The sequence below is a fragment of the Gorilla gorilla genome, chromosome 8 (assembly GCF_029281585.2).
Source record: "Gorilla gorilla gorilla isolate KB3781 chromosome 8, NHGRI_mGorGor1-v2.1_pri, whole genome shotgun sequence".
Lineage (NCBI taxonomy): Eukaryota > Metazoa > Chordata > Mammalia > Primates > Hominidae > Gorilla > Gorilla gorilla.
In genome coordinates this window covers 38,395,271-38,411,490 of record NC_073232.2, presented here as the reverse complement: position 1 = coordinate 38,411,490, position 16,220 = coordinate 38,395,271, and the positions used below count along the sequence as shown (strand labels likewise).

Sequence of the window (16,220 nt, the reverse complement as noted above, 5' to 3'; positions counted from 1 at the left end):
TATCCAATATTTTTGAAGTTTTATTAATGAGATATTATTTTTCTTACTTAGTTTTGGAACATGTATGACACAGCACATCTCAATTCAGGCTAGCCATATTCAAGTGTCTAACAGCCATATGTGGCTACTGGCCACATATTGGACCCTCAGGGTTAGACTAAAGGATTTTCAGAGTACAGAGGAGGGGACACATCTCAGCAGGCACAGGAGTGTGGAGAAGGTCCCATGAGAAAAGCCTCTCCCCTTCCCTCCTTTTCCTGCTCTTTCCTTCCCCATCTTCCTCCTCCTCCCGTCCTCATCCTTATGGAAGCACAAGCGGTATAGTTGCAGGGGTAAATAGGTGTCCCAAGATGAAAACAAAGGGAAACCCTGGGCTTACCCACTGAGAGTCCCTGTTCCACACCGCCTCTTCTTCTCTTTCTCCTAGGCACAGCCAAGGAAGGTTAAATCCCATTCCATCACTAATGAGAGATCTGCCCACAAGCACTAAAATAAGATTCCTCTGATCTTAAAAGTGTATTTGGACTTTAGGCAACCCTGGGGACTTAGAGTTGTTCTCAACCCTAGCATCCATCAGACTCACCTAGAGAAAATTTTAAAAGTAAAGATGCCACAAGTATACACTCCCAGATTCTGATTTAATTGGTCTGGAGTGAGGCCTAGGGACGTTTGCACCTTTTTTAAAGGCTCCTAGGTGACTCTAATGTGTATCTAGACCTGAGAACTGCTGGGCTGGGGTGCAGAAATTGCAGAGTGGAGGAGAGGAAAGAGTGGCCAGTTGGCTATGATGCCATTAACCACAGCACTCAGCATCACTTTATGTACCCTTTCTCGTTGGATCCATATGATAACCCTGTGTGACAGGTACCACTAACCTCATTTTGCAAGTGAGAAAACCAAGGCTCTAGGAGGTTAAGCAACTTTTCCAGGGTCACACAGTTAGCAATTGGCAAAGGAAGAAACTCAAGCCCAGTCAGGTCTGACTCCAAGACCCATGCTCCTCACTTCATATCACCCCTTGTCCCTCCTCTTCATCAACCTTGCCCTCCATTTCCACTCCACCAATCTTGGTTCAAGGTGAGAAACTGGGATGGGAATGAGAGGATGAAGAAAACTAGGTAAGATGCAAGGACAGGTTGGGAAAAAATAGTAATGCATACAGCAGATGCAGGGGGAAGTTGGGAAAAAAATAGTAATGGACACAGCAGCAAGGGAGAAACCTCCTTCATAGATGGCCAGCATCTCCCAGATATTTTTTTAAGTGCTAGAGAGATTAAGTGTTGAAAGGACACATGCAGGGGAGGGTGCTGATATTGACTACGAGACTTGTTTGGCATCATGACAAGGAAGAAGTGATGAGAAAAGGTGTCCCAGAAAATTAACCATTACCTAGCTTCCACAGAGGATCCTGCCCTAACCAACAGATAGGCTAGAAAGAAGGCTACAGAACAGAAGACAAAGAATAAAAGAGCTGTACACAAAGATATGTTCTTTTTCTGAGGTTTCATACACTGTGAAATTTCCAAGTAGTGAAAAATTAACTCAATGCTTAAAAAAAAAAGAAGATGAATGCAAAGAAAGAAAAATCTGGCAATGTTGGAAGAGAAATCAGTCTTGCCTGACAGTATTTAAATTGAATGTCTGTGAGCATGGCCCACAATTTTTAGTGAAAGTAGAAGCTATTAAAAAGTCGATGCACAAGATTAAAATTTAGAATGCTATTTTAATAATACCAAATTCTACTCAATTTCAAATGGCTGTCATTTTTAAGCTCCACCAATTTGATAACACTTGACTGATGGCATTGGGAGCTGAGTGATGGGAAGATTGAATTCGGCAGGTCCAGCTCAGCTGACACAGCCAGAGAGATGAATACTCATCCTCAAAGAACTAAGCAGACCAGGCTGATGGACCTCTTAGAATCTGTTTTCCCATCTGTAAAATGGGACTAACAATATCTGCCCTACTGAAAGGAACAAGTGTGATGGAGGGTGAATGAACCATTGTCAAAAGCATTGTGAAGGTCAAGAATGCATTGTGCTCCCGCTGTGGGTAGAGCCTGTGCTAGGTCACAGGTCATCTCTTTCTGGAAGCTTCCCACATCTCCCAATTCTAACTTAGAGAATCAACAAGTAGTTGGACTAGTCAGTGCTGGGATGAGAACATGCTCAGGATGTTCCAGAACTCGGAGACAAGTCATCTGTCACGTCATTAGATCCACCACCTTGTAGGACTGGGAGTTTGCTCTGTGTACCTAGCACTGTGCCTGGTATACAGTGAGTGGATCCTCAATAAGTATTTGTAGCTCCCTCATTCAACAGGATCTTGTCCCTAATGTTTTGACTTTAGATGGGAAGACAAATATTTACCAAGCATAATATAAGTACTGATGCAGAGACCATCAGAGCATTACAGAGGAAGAAGAAACACTAGGCCGGGCATGGTGGCTCATGCCTGTAATCCCAGCACTTTGAGAGGCCCAATGCCAAGGCTAAGGCAGGCGGGTCATTTGAGGTCGAGTTCCAGACCAGCATGGGCAACATAGTGAAACCCCTTCTCTACTAAAAAATACAAAAATTAGCTGGGTGTGGTGCTGCACACCTGAAATCCCAGCTACTCGGGAGGTTGAGGCAGGAGATTCGCTTGAGCCCGAGAGGCGGAGTTTGTAGTGAGCCAAGATTGCACCACTGCACTCCAGCCTGGGTGACAGAGTGAGACTCTGAGTCAAAAAAAGAAAAGAAAAGAAACAGAAAAATCATTTCAACTGGATATTGAAAAATCATTTATTATAATCACTGTGGTCATGTTTAATGCTGTTGACAAATATTTCCTGCTCTTCACATCCTAGGCATGCAGCAGGATTACATTACCCTGCACCCTCTGAAGTTAGGCTAAGCCATGGGTCCTACACTGGCCAATGAAACATCAGCAGAAGTGGCATATGTCCCATTTTGGCAGAAACTTTAGGAGCTGTGCAGTTCTCCATGTTTTCTTCCTGCAGTATGGTAAATGGAAGGACATGTTAAAATGAAGAATCTTGGGGGAAAATGGCTCCAGAAGCAGGGGTTTCAGTACAACCTACACAGAACATGAAGCACGAGCAAGAAATACACCTTTGTTGCAGAATCCGACTGAGATTTGGGAGCCATTTGTTATTGGCGCCTCTCTTTACTAATACAATCATGTCAGGAGGAGCTCCAGCAAAGTATCTGTAAGGGAAGGGGTGAGTGAGCCTGAAGGCTCTTGAGAGTGAAAAGGAAACAGGACTCAAGCCTCTCTTTGGTCACAGACTCATTTACCTTCTTTCGGAGATTTCCTCCACAGGGATACACTGAAAATGCCACTCAGGTTTCAGAAGCCTCTGAGTGAGGAGCCCCAGACTCCTGCCTTTTATATCCCCATCTCCCGCCCTCGTGCCTTCTGGAAATGGTGCTAAGTATAGCTGGGTTGGATCCCTGGCTCAATACTACATCACAACCAGAGACTGAGGAATAAACATGCCAGGGTGGGGCTTTTTCTCTTTGCCCGGGATGGCTCTGCCTCCATCTCTCTCAGCTCTCAGCGAAAATCCTCCCCTGCCGCCAGAGGCCCTTACAGACCCTAAGCCTCTGCTCCTGCTCTTCTCCAGCAGGTGCTGCCTCCCCGTCTCATCTCTGCATCTGTCTGTCCTGCAGAGCTCAGTTCACACCCCATCTCCTCCAGGGAGGACCACTACAGACTCCAGCCTATTCTGTGCTCATCCTACGAGCTTTGAACCCATCTGACACTCAACCATGCCCTGTCATCAGAATAGTGCTAGCTTGTTCATCTGGGCAGGTTGGATCTCTTCAAAGGAGGGAGGAACCCCTTAATCTTGATGATGTCATTTGTGAAATGAGGCCCCTGCTCTGACCACTCAGAACTGCCATTGGGCATCAGGTGAGTTGTCAGACCTAAAGCCCCTGTCTTGGTGCCAAATACCTAACAGGTGCTCAAGAAATGTAAGACTCTTCTCAATTCCCTTTGCCTACAAGACAGTTTGACAAAGTGGGACCAGCTCTTCTCCTCCCACAGTAAGCCCAGATGCGTCTCTAGAGATGTGTCTCATGCATGTATTCTCAATGGGGGCAAAGTCTCCTCCAGGATGGCAGACATTGAAAAGTGAAAAAACAACCTTTATGTATAAACACAGATACATACAGAGTACACACACAGATATACAGTGTATCTGCGGTATTAAAATCTCATGGAGAGGGGGTAAGGAAGTGTTTTTTTAATGCTTAGAAAAGCTCCATAGGTATGCAATAAAGGAAAAAAAAAAGGCAGGCTCTTCCATGCCCATCTCAGCTGAGCCTCTTATCACTTGTCTCTTATATTTCCTCTCTTGTGTCTCTTCCAAATCAATAAAGTGATATTTTAGAAAATTCTGCCAAACCCACATTTCTCCCTCCTCCACCGCATTCCCAGCCTCTCTGCTCCTGCGCTCATCTAATCTGCTGCCTTTCCTGGGATGTCAGCCTTGCAATTGGCTACAGGGAAAGCAGGCACTGGAGAGCTGAGAGACTCCAGTCTTGGTTTTCCAGACACAGCAGATGTGACTGTGTTTGTATCTACCCCCAGCAACACCATGGGGAAGCAGAGCTAGTCACTCCTGCCTCACCCCACCTCCCCACCACCCAGCTTGACTCAGAATGGTGCCTCAAGTCAAAGACCTGCCTGCAACTCCCAAGAGAACTAAATGTTTCCCTCCACTAGGGGAGGGTTACTGGTGGGTTTGGGCTTAGGCTGGTTTGTTGGAAGGTGGCTGACACTGCAGTTTGGCTCACCCAAGGTGGAGTCCAACCCTGCCTGTCCTTGAAGATGGCAAGCTGAATAATCACCTTCCAGCCTCCCTTGCAGCTATAGGTGGCCACGCCACATATTCTGCAGGGGAAGATGTCTGATAAAAAGCAGGAGGGAACAGCTTAACCTGATATTGCCCTTCCCCCTTTTCTGTCTACCTTGAAATGGACCCAAAGTCTGAAGCTCTCCATCTGTCTTGCAGCCATGAGTGAAAAGCCAAGGGAATCCTGACATCCTACAGACACTACCTTGACATGATGTAGCAGCAGCACTAGTGCCAGAAACCCCTACATCTAGACTTCCACTTGTAGGAAAAACTGCTTTTCTCTCTGTTACAAGAAGCCCAAGGAATCCTAACTAACACAGAAGTCAAGAGTGACAGGCACAGACACATGAAAAAATGCTCATCATCACTGGCCATCAGAGAAATGCAAATCAAAACCACAATGAGATACCATCTCACACCAGTTAGAATGGCAATCATTAAAAAGTCAGGAAACCACAGGTGCTGGAGAGGATGTGGAGAAATAGGAACCCTTTTACACTGTTGGTGGGACTGTAAACTAGTTCAACCATTGTGGAAGACACTGTGGCGATTCTTCAAGCATCTAGAACTAGAAATACCATTTGACCCAGCCATCCCATTACTGGGTATATACCCAAAGGATTATAAATCATGCTGCTATAAAGACACATGCACGTGTATGTTTATTGTGGCACTAATCACAATAGCACGGACTTGGAACCAACCCAAACATCCATCAATGATAGACTGGATTAAGAAAATGTGCACATATACACCATGGAACACTATGCAGCCATAAAAAAGGATGAGTTCATGTCCTTTGTAGGGACATGGATGAAGCTGGAAACCATCATTCTCAGCAAACTATCGCAAGGACAAAAACCAAACACTGCATGTTCTCACTCATAGGTGGGAATTGAACAATGAGAACACTTGGACGCAGGAAAGGGAACATCACACACTGGGGCCTGTCGTGGGGTCGGGGGGAGGGGGGAGGGATAGCATTAGGAGATATACCTAGTGTAAATGATGAGTTAATGGGTGCAGCACACCAACATGGCACATGTATACATATGTAACAAACCTGCACGTTGTGCACATGTACCCTAGAACTTAAAGTATAATAAAAAAAATGCCAAAAAAAAAAGAGTGACAGGCATAATCCTTACCCATCTGACTTCCCTGGAGTCTCTTTATAAACACATCTGTACTACAAAACAGAATGACTAGTGCTTCTCAATGTCCAGAGTGCAGGGAGACTCAGAGATGTTCTGCCATGCTTTAGGTCCCAGGGTCATGGCTTCTCTGCAGGAGGTTAAGCACATGGGCTTTGCAGTCAAATTGACCTGGATTCTAGTCCTAACTCCTCCACAAAAGCTGTGTGATCTTAGACACTTCACCGTTCTGTATGTCCATTGTTTTCACTGTAAAATGAAGTTGACAACAGCACTTATCTCATAGAATTGTTGCAAAGATTAAATGAGATATATCACACACTAATCTCAGTGCCTGGCACATACTATCTTCTCAATATGTGTTAGCTGTCAAGATAATTTTCCACTTTCCCTTTCTGGGTCTAAGTCCTTCTATGAGCTTGTCTGTCTCATTTCCCAATTATTTCTCAGTGTTTTCTCATTTCATTATCTCTGTAGCTCTTTCCTTCTCCTTTCTCTGTTTCTGCATCTCTCTGCATGTGTCTCCATTTTTGTCTGGCTTTTTCTCCCTCCTCCCTCATTCCCATTCAGGTTTACAGTGGAGAAACACAGCAATTTGCCTAATTTTCCCTCTCCCAGGTCAAGAGAAAGCCCTTCCCAGGCTCTCAGTCACAGTTCCTTAGACGTGGGTCCCCCAGATCCCCTTGTGTTCTGAAATGCCTGTGATGGGAAGGGGAGGGGATGGTGATGTGGTCTCCTGCCAGGAAAAGTTGCTGAAGGTTGGGGCTGGTGAAGGGGGTAGTGAGAGAGGGGCCTGCTGCCCTGCCTCAGGAATCACGTCCACTTCATGACTGGCTTTAGCAGCTGAGTCTAAAAGCTTTGGAAGGAAACGCTGGGTCCACCACTGGCTCCATTCCTGCCTCCCTTTCTGGCCTGCCCCAGGATTCCTTGGCAGAACTTGAAATTTGGTATAGTCAGGGCCAAACTCTTCTCTCGGATGCTTACTGTCCCAAATGGAAAGCAAGACCTATGTGCATAATCCTAACCCACCATGGACAGACCCCTCTGGCTCCACAGCACCCAAATGACCCCTCTGGTGAGGGGGGCAAGTCACCAACAATAACCCACAACACTTGCCCTGCACTGATGCTGCTTCAAAGGCCTTTCCTGTGCCAACCCACTGACATCCTTGCAGCTGCACCAAGGAACAGACTCCTCTTTCCCCATTTTACAAATGTCATGGCACATGGGGGCTAAGTGATATGTTCAAGGTCACACAGTTATAAATGGCAAAGACATGTTCCAATCTAAGCAATAACAACAGCAATAATAACAGCAACAGCAAAATAATATTAAGATAATTTTAATGATAAAAACACAATGTAGCATTTATTATATGCCAGGCACATGCAAGGGCTTTGCATCTATTAGCTCATTAAATCTGACACCTACCCTGTGAGATAACTACTATCATTGTCCCCATTTTACAGGTGGAAGGGAAGGTCAAGGGAAATTCAGTCATTTGCCCAAGGCCTCAATACCATAAGAGTGTGGATTCAGGGATGTGCATGCTGCAGTGGCCAAGGCCCACAATCTTGTGGGACAGCTGACCACCCAACCCCCAGCCAGATTCCTACGAGCCCCAGGAGTAAACACTCCCATGAAGAATCAGCTCAAGCTCACCTCCAGGCTGTGACAAAGGGTCACCAAGGACTGGCCACCACACGAATGCTTCTCCTTGGTCTTACAAAACATGAAAGGTGCTATTATCAGAAGCCAAGCCTGCTTGCAAACTACAGAGGTGACACGAGGTAAATTCATTTCCTTCCTGTCAAGAGAAACTCAACAAGGGTATAATCAGAAGCTAATGTGTGTACTGTGATTGGGCCCATCACGGGGTGGCACATAATTGAACAAGTTCTCCATGCCTGGAGGAGCAGAGCCGAGCCCCATCACTGGGAAGTGTCACTCATCTGGCCAGCACACATTGGTTTTTAATAACATTATGGAAATGATGCTGCAGGGCTGTGGAAAGGACAGAAGCTTGAGGGGCAGGGCCTCATCAGGTCTCCAAGAGCTTTGACCTTGAGAAAGAACCTTCTGGCCCCATCCAGAATAGCCACTTTCCTCAGGGATCTCTCCTGTAGGCTTTGTGGATTTATGTCTCCTGGGCTTAAGGAACACGGCTTGGTGTGGCTGAACCTTCTTGCTGAATGGATCCCAGGGGACCCCAGGTGAGCATTGAGGCCGGGTTCTCAAGAGACTGAAGGGGGTCGGGGGGTTACCAGAGAGAGGACAGGCCCTTTGCTTCCCCAGTAACTGTTGACAATGGTAATACCTCCATGGCCCCTACTATGAATCAGATGATTTTCTGAGGACTTTATGTATATTAACTCATTTAAACTGAAAAACAATCCATGTGATAGGTATTGCCATTGTCCTGATTGTATAGATAAAGAAATTGAGGCACAGAGAGGTGAATTTATCTAAGATCACACAGGTGGGAAGTTGTGTTTGAGCCTGGGCAGTCCATCATCCTAACCATACTCCCTACTGCCTCAATGAGCTGACACAGCCCAGCCCTGATAAAGGGGGTGGCAGAGGGGAGGGGGATGAGGTGCCTTCCTGGCTATTGGCATTCATTTCATTCACATTTTTATCAGGCACCCCTTTCGACCAGATACTGCTGTAGGCACTGAGGATACAGTGGAGTATAAATAGATAAGAGTTATATTCTAGCGAGGAGACCCAAATCCCATATAAATGTACAAATAAGACAATTTCAGAGAATGCCAAATACAATCAAGAAAATAAAACCAAGAGGTCATAGTGTCCATGGCAGGAAAAGGTAAGGAAGTTATTTTAGAGAAGAGGAAAAGGTAACTTTATGAACCAGAGACAACTGTTTAGGAGAAGGCCTAGCCAAGACTGAATAATTCATGTGTTAAGAGGTTTTCAATCACCTACCAAATACAGGAAGGAACCAGTCATTGAGGCTATTGAGAAGCCAAGAAGTTAGAGACCTATGAAGACAAAGACAGCCTGGGCTCTGCTCCACCTGCCCACTCATGGGCCTAGGCATCAGAAGCTCTGCCATCTTGCACTGCAACCCTGGAAGCCACAGTCTCTTCAGTGCCATCAGGGAAGACAGCAACTGCACCACCACACACAGGCATCCCCTGCCTCAGCCCAGAAGTGATGCACATCTCTTAGTGCCTCATGTCCTGCCTAACAGTGGATGCTGGAAATTTACAGGAGCAACTGGAATATTCATAAGCCTAACTGCCTCGGCCACCAGCCCACAAGGGACACTAATGGAGACAGCAGAGTTGCGTGAGGGCTCACGAGCTAAGAGGTGGAACCCAGCCAGGCTGAGTAGAAAGTAAGCCAATGACAAGCAGGGAGTTCATAGGTTTTTCCAAATGAATGGCCCTTAATTTCAATTCATTGAGAGGTGAGGGATCAGGTGAAGGAAGCAAGGTGAAAAGGAGGATTAATCCATCCATCAAGGACCTTGGGTACTGAAAACATGAAAAGATGAATTCATTTGTGAGACATACTGATTCACTACCATGAGAAATAATTATCTTGAAGCTTATTTGGTCCCAGAATCAATCTTTATTTAACCGTACTTATTTTTGGTGGCTCATCCTGCTTGCCTCTCTTGGAAACTCAAGAAATGCTTTCTCTATTTTTTTTTTTTTTGGGTAAATTCCAAAGACTTGCATATTTCATGTTTTTCAACAGGATGATCTTTGTGTAGACTGACTGTCTTCCCTCTTCATCGGTCCTCTCTATCATTGGACCTCACCCGTAGTAATCACTCACTCCACATTCATCTTCTCTTGTTTCCTGCATAGCACTCATCACTACCTTAAAGTATTATTTATTGATTTATTATTTTTTTATAATCTGACTCTTCTACTGTAATATAAGGTGGGTAAAGACAGAGACCTTGCCTGTCTCCGTTGGCCACATCCCCAACACCACACCAATCAAGCAACAGACTAAGGACACAGCTAAATAAATGAACAAAAAGATACTAATAACAATCACGTGTTAGTCTTCATAACAATCTCCATTTATTCTTTTTGATTATTCGCATGTTACACATGAAGAAATGGAGGCACAGAGAATAATTAAGTAACTTGCTCAAGGTTATACAGATATTGTAAAACAGCCAGGATTTGAAACCAGAGAGTTTGGCTAGAGGTTCCATGCTTTGTTGGTATAAATATTTAAGAAATATTTGTTGATTGAATGAATAATAAATAAATGAATGGCTTCCTTGGGTTTCCTGCCTTCTTTCCCAGGGTTATTTGCCTTCAACTTTCACTGGACCCTCTATGTGTCAGGCATGGTCTTAAATTCTCTTCACACATTATTCAGTTGAGGGTAGTCCCATCTACCATCTCTCCATAGAATCGGTCCCAAGCCTGGTACTTAGAACTGCCCTGCATTGTCAGGCTCCCCCTTTGCCAGGTGGTGCCTCCCTAATCTGAAATCATGGACTGAGTACCTTCAAAAGAAAAATTAAACCAAAGATCAGGAGGAGATGCTTCTGACTTAGTGAGTCTAGAAGACCCTGGCCTCCCTTGCCCACTCTGCCCAGAAACTGAATCCCAGAGAGATGAAGTTACGGGTTTCATACCTGTGTCTGCCCATCAACCCAAGGGACAAATGCCAACATAGAATGGCAGAGAGGGAAGGAAGAAAGTGTTTTTCCTAATTAATTGGCTCTAAAAGTGGAGAGGAACCAAGCTGGGTTATTATAGAAGCATCAGCATCCGACACAGGTCTTCAACTGCCATGCAAATACCCCCTACTCTGCACCATGCAGTTCCCATGGTTTACTCTGTTGTGATGTAACTGTGCATGTTTCTACCTGAACCCATTGAACACGGCTTTGTGCTTGAACCTTGAACAATGCCTGGGACACAGTTGGTGCTCAATAAATAATGATGGGATAAATGAATGAGGAATCCCCATTCTCCTACCTACCTTGGCCTTGTCATCATCTCTCACTTTTGCGACTGCCAGATAACACCTAGCTCTATCCCCTTGAGCCATCCAAGTCTCAGACACATTCATGTACTGACTGACCTTGAATACATACTCCCTTCCTGAAAGAGATGCTTCCCAGGACCATGCATCATGGAAAATAGGAATATCATGGTAAACGTTGCTTTAATTGAACAGTGGAATCTATACTAGTCTTCATGACGAACCTTGAAACACAAGAGTGCTGCAGTAACCATCCTTCCTGAATTGTGGAACTTCACAGACTCAGGTTAGCCCCAAGTGATGCTTTGCTGAGCAATTTAAAACCCAGTCATGCAAAGCCAAGTGCTTTCATGTTTGAGAAACAAAAACATTTCAACTGCTCAGCACATCTAAATCAGTACTCCCTAAACAACCCACCTTGGTTCTTCCCCTTGATTCTGAAAGCCAATTTAGTAAGAAAAGCATATTAATAATCTTGCCCTCTCACTGGCCTTCCCTCCCTCCCTCCTATTCCAGCATCTTGCAGCTGGTACCTTGGGTCATTTGTTTTGTTTTTGTCCCTTAGGCTGAAGTGCGTCCACAGTTTTGAAACTGCTAACTAGAGTTTATATGGAAAATTCAGATTAGAAACAAATTCAAATGCACTCTCTCATTTTCCTGTAATACACTGGGTTTCTTCCCCCAATCAGCTAGAAGACTTGCTGGGTACCTCCTCATTGTGTCCTGTTGGAAAGTGTCTCTTCTGGTCACCTTGACTGTTAAATAAGTAAACAGACTCATTGGGGTTGCTGTGTCCTGTGACATTGGCACAGACTCTGACCCCAGCCAAGCACGCACATATCAATGGGCCACCATCTGTGGCAGAATTACCAGACCCAAGACTGAATTTGATGCATCTGTCCTGGTGAAATGGCATTATACTTCTGCCATATTCTTCTGGTTCAAGAACATTGTCCTCAAGCCCAAGGGACAGCCCTGTCCAGCATAAACATGATTAAAATGCCCATTGCCCGACTGCCCTGCTGACCAAGAAACATGGCCAAGCACAGAGTGTGCAAGCAGCCTGCATGTGGGTCTAAAGAAGAGGAAGGGGGAAAGTGTTTCCAGAAAGTAAGGTTGCCAAGATTTGAATCTCCATGTCACAATCTGGCTTTATGACCTTGGGTGAGTCCCTTAATCCCACAGAGCCTCAGTTTCCCCATCTGTAAAATGAAGAGTACCAATATCCTGATGTGTTGTGAGGATTACATGAGATCATTTTCGTAAAGCACCCTAGCAGAGAGCCTGATACAGTGTCATTGGGAGCTAAGATTTACTAGCACTCATCATATACCAGGCCTTGTGCATGAACCCCACCTACATTATGTCATTAAGCATCACTGCATGCATAAGAAATGAGTGTTACCATCCGTATGTTACAACAGAGAAGACTGATGGTCAGAAAAGTTAAGTAACCTGCACATAGGCAAGGAGGTAGAGATGAGTGAACTTAGGATTGGAACTCAGGACTCTCTTAACCACATGAAGAGAATCCAAGTGGAAGGTGCCTCCTACCAACGCTGAGATGAGGTTCGTGTCTGTGGGCCCCTGTCTGAGGCTGGTTGACAAGCAGCTTTAGAGAGATGCTTGGTGATGGCAGGCTTGCAGCCAGAGGCCAGGGTTTGACTCCTGTATGTGCTGTGTGACCCGGGGCCTCTTTACTGCTCGGGTGTGCTTCACCTCCTTCCTCCATAAGACAAAGACAACTGCATCTTCCCTGTAAGACTATTGGGAATAAAACAATAGGGCTTTGTGACCTTTGACCTAAGGTAGGATTCTTATACTACCCCATACTCTATGACATGATAAGAAGACAGTACCAACACTCAGCACAGTGTTAAAAGATTTCAGCAAATAATAATGGATACTAACATAATAATAGCTACCATATATAGAATACATTATATTTCAGAAACTGTACTAAAACCTTAATTAAAGCACTTAATCCTCAATGCAACCCTATGAAGTAGATGCTTTTTATTATCCCCTTTTACAGATGAGGAAACTGAGGCATGTAATGATTAGGTGATTTGCTCAAGGTCACAAAACTAAATGCTGAAAACTTGCGATTCACATGGTTGCATCAAACCTTTATTGAAAGGATTGGTCAATCCAAGTGGACAACACATCTGGACTGTGCCCCACAGAAACAAGCATTTTAGTTTCACTAGAATCACTGGGATAAACAGAGGCAAGCTAACCCCTTTACTACAGGACATCTATGGTCTTTAACATGTAAATACGAGGAAACCATCAAGAGGGAGATAGAGTATGCAGCCTTTCCTGAGCTTTGAGGGGCAACAGTGTGCTCTGACATACGATTCGAGATGTACCAAGTCTGAGTCATTTACTCTAAATAGAACAGCCTTCCATTGGCTGTTGGAAACACAAAGTAAAACGCAAAGAAGAGAGAAAGCAAAAGTGAAGAGGCCATTGTCCTCCATCCTTTATCTTTTGTTCTCTGATTCAGATCAGGAGAGGTGTGTATGCCTGCAGACCTGGACACCCGCAAGCCACATGCTGAATGAAGGCCCACAGAAGTCCCAAAAAAAGATGGAACCAGGGAAAGGAGGTCAGCCTGGAACAGTCCTGGGAAGCTGAGACCCAGCCCAGAACCTGCTGGAATCAATAGTCTTTAACACAACTGTGACATTCACTTGGGCTGCTGGGATCCGTCTTGAAAGAAGAAGCTTTGTATATTTCTGCTCTTATTCCCCACAGGATCCAGAAATATATTTCTGTAATTCTTTTAGCTGATAAGTATGAAAAACAGAATTTTAAATATTCCAGTAGGGACCTGACAGAACAGGGCCATCTTCATTAGCTGCTGAATTTCCCAATGACTCCTAGAAATTGACACAATTAGACAAAATTAAGTGCTTCTGTCCTGAGGATAGGCCACCACTGTTCTTCAGGGCATATCTTTGCAAAGGAAGGTGCTGGAATTCCTCAAAAAGCCACATCCCTCTCCCTCTCACACTTTTTCTCTGAGCAAATCTAAAATCTAGTGCCAAATTCCTTGGAGCTAATTCTAAAACCAGGAAAGCTTTTTGTAAGATTATAAAGATTGTATTGGACTTTGAAGATGAGTCCCTTTGCTCAGCAACTTACTTTCTTAATGCAATTCCTGAATTCTCCTTGCTATGCTCTGAATGTTTATGCCTGCCCACCCCCAATTCATACGTTGAAACCTCATTACCAATGTAATTATATTAAGAGATGGAGCCTTTGGGAGGTGATAACGTCATGGAGACAGAGCTCTCATGAATGAGATTCATGCTCTTATAAAAGAGCCTCCAGAGAGCTGCCTTGCCCCTTCCAGCATGTGAGGACACAGCAAGAAAGTGCCATCTATGAACCAGACAGCAGGCCCTCACCAGACACCAAATCTGCTGGTGTCTTGACCTTGAACTTTCCAGCCTCCAGAACTGTGAGAAATAAATGTGCTTATCAGCCCCCCAAGTTTATGGTATCTTGTTACAGCAGGCCAAACAGACTAAGACATTCCTCCATCCTCCCATTGACTGGGCAAAAGGATAATATTACTTCCATTTCTATGGTGATTATGGAAACTCAGACCCAGCAAGTGGCTCCCAACCCACTGGGTGAGTAAGCAGGGAAACTGAGGTTAGGAAATGAACTCAGTTCCTTTTCTCCCCATCATCTTTTCTCCCCTATAAGAAACTTATCAGCAGTTCTTTTGCATCTAGAGTCAATCAGAAAATCATTAGCCAAGGTCAGACAAGAAACCACAGCTTTGGTTCCTTTGATTTCAAGCTTAGAATAAGAGCAATGGAACTTTAAAGAGCATGGATGGCAGTAACTGTCTCTGAGAAGCCAGCCACTCAAACTTTCCAGGCCCAGAATCAACATTTATTTGGAAAAACTTGTTGTTGTCCATTTTTTTAAAGAGCTCTAAACTTCCAGTGAGTCTTATGTAGATCTATTTATATGCCCATTTCTTCTTTTTTTTTTTTTTTTTTTTTGAGACAGAGTCTCACTCTGTCACCCAGCCTGGAGTATAGTGGTGCGATCTTGGCTTAGCTCACCACAACCTCTGCCTCCCAGGCTCAAGCGATTCTCCTGCTTCAGCCTCCCGAGTAGCTGGGACTACAGGCGCCTGCCACCACACCCAGCTAATTTTTGTATTTTTAATAGAGATGGGGTTTCACCATGTTGGCCAGGCCAGTCACAAACCCCTCACCTCAGGTGATCCACCAGCCACGGCCTCCCAAAGTGCTGGGATTATAAGCATGATCCACTGTGCCCAGCCTATATGCCCATTTCATAGGCAAGAATACTGATGCATAGGGCACACCACACTTTACAGGCACAAGAATGGGTAACTATTTCTTGTGAAAGAATCAAATGCAACTGCTGACACTTACAGTTTTATCTCTGGTGACAGCATGAGTGGCTGAGTGAGCAGGATGAATCTTGAGCCTGGGGTGTAGACCAGAGCAGGGGCTTCCAGGTGCTTACACCTCTGGAAAGCAAGAGGAACTGGAACAGTTGGAGTTCAGAATAGGCTAAAAAATCTCCTGCCGGTCTTCACAGCAGAATCTCTGAGTGGAACACACAGCTATTTTGAAGTTGGCCTACATGGATGCCAGGGCTCAAAAATTCTAATGTGGCCAAAGAAACCTTCAGAGAACTACAGCAAATTCAACTGATAAATTTGTTCAACTCTAGAAAAGACACTGCCAAAATTCCAGTCCCTACCTATCAGGGACCTTGGATAAGTCCCTTCCCCTGCATGCATATCATCACAGACCATCCTCATATGGGGGTGGGGAGGGTGTCTCTCTCCCCTCTTCAGCTGCCTTCCTACCTCCAGGGGCGCACCAAGTCACTGTGATGATCTCACAATCATGCCTGGTGATTATGAGGACTTAGTGGGATGATGCTCCGGGCAACCACAGGGATTGCTCACCGGTGACTCAGTGGTTGACTCAAAGGCTAGGGGGTGGTTTGGGGGTGGAGGCAGAGGTCCAGTGAGCTGGGCTCCACCCTTTCTCTCCCTGCAGTCCCAACTCCATTTTTATCTGTGCTGTATGTTGGAGTCTAGCCAAGATGTCATTTGAACAAAGATTCTGAAAGATCAAAGAAAAAAGTTTGAAAACCACCAGGACAATGCTTTCAGGGGACTTTATCCAAAAGACTGCAACAATGTAAAG

The 16,220-nt window shown here is 44.9% G+C and overlaps 1 protein-coding gene and 1 long non-coding RNA gene across 22 annotated transcripts in view; both read right to left on the bottom strand.

Annotated features, from left to right (window-relative positions):
* Positions 1-16,220, bottom strand: part of KCNMA1 (potassium calcium-activated channel subfamily M alpha 1) — a 769,792-nt gene that overhangs the window by 465,359 nt on the left and 288,213 nt on the right. The window lies entirely within an intron of this gene.
* Positions 12,300-16,029, bottom strand: LOC129525123 (uncharacterized). The gene is made up of 2 exons (XR_008669199.2): positions 15,766-16,029; positions 12,300-13,889 (listed from the first exon to the last, which is right to left on the bottom strand). It is a non-coding gene; the product is annotated as an uncharacterized lncRNA (long non-coding RNA).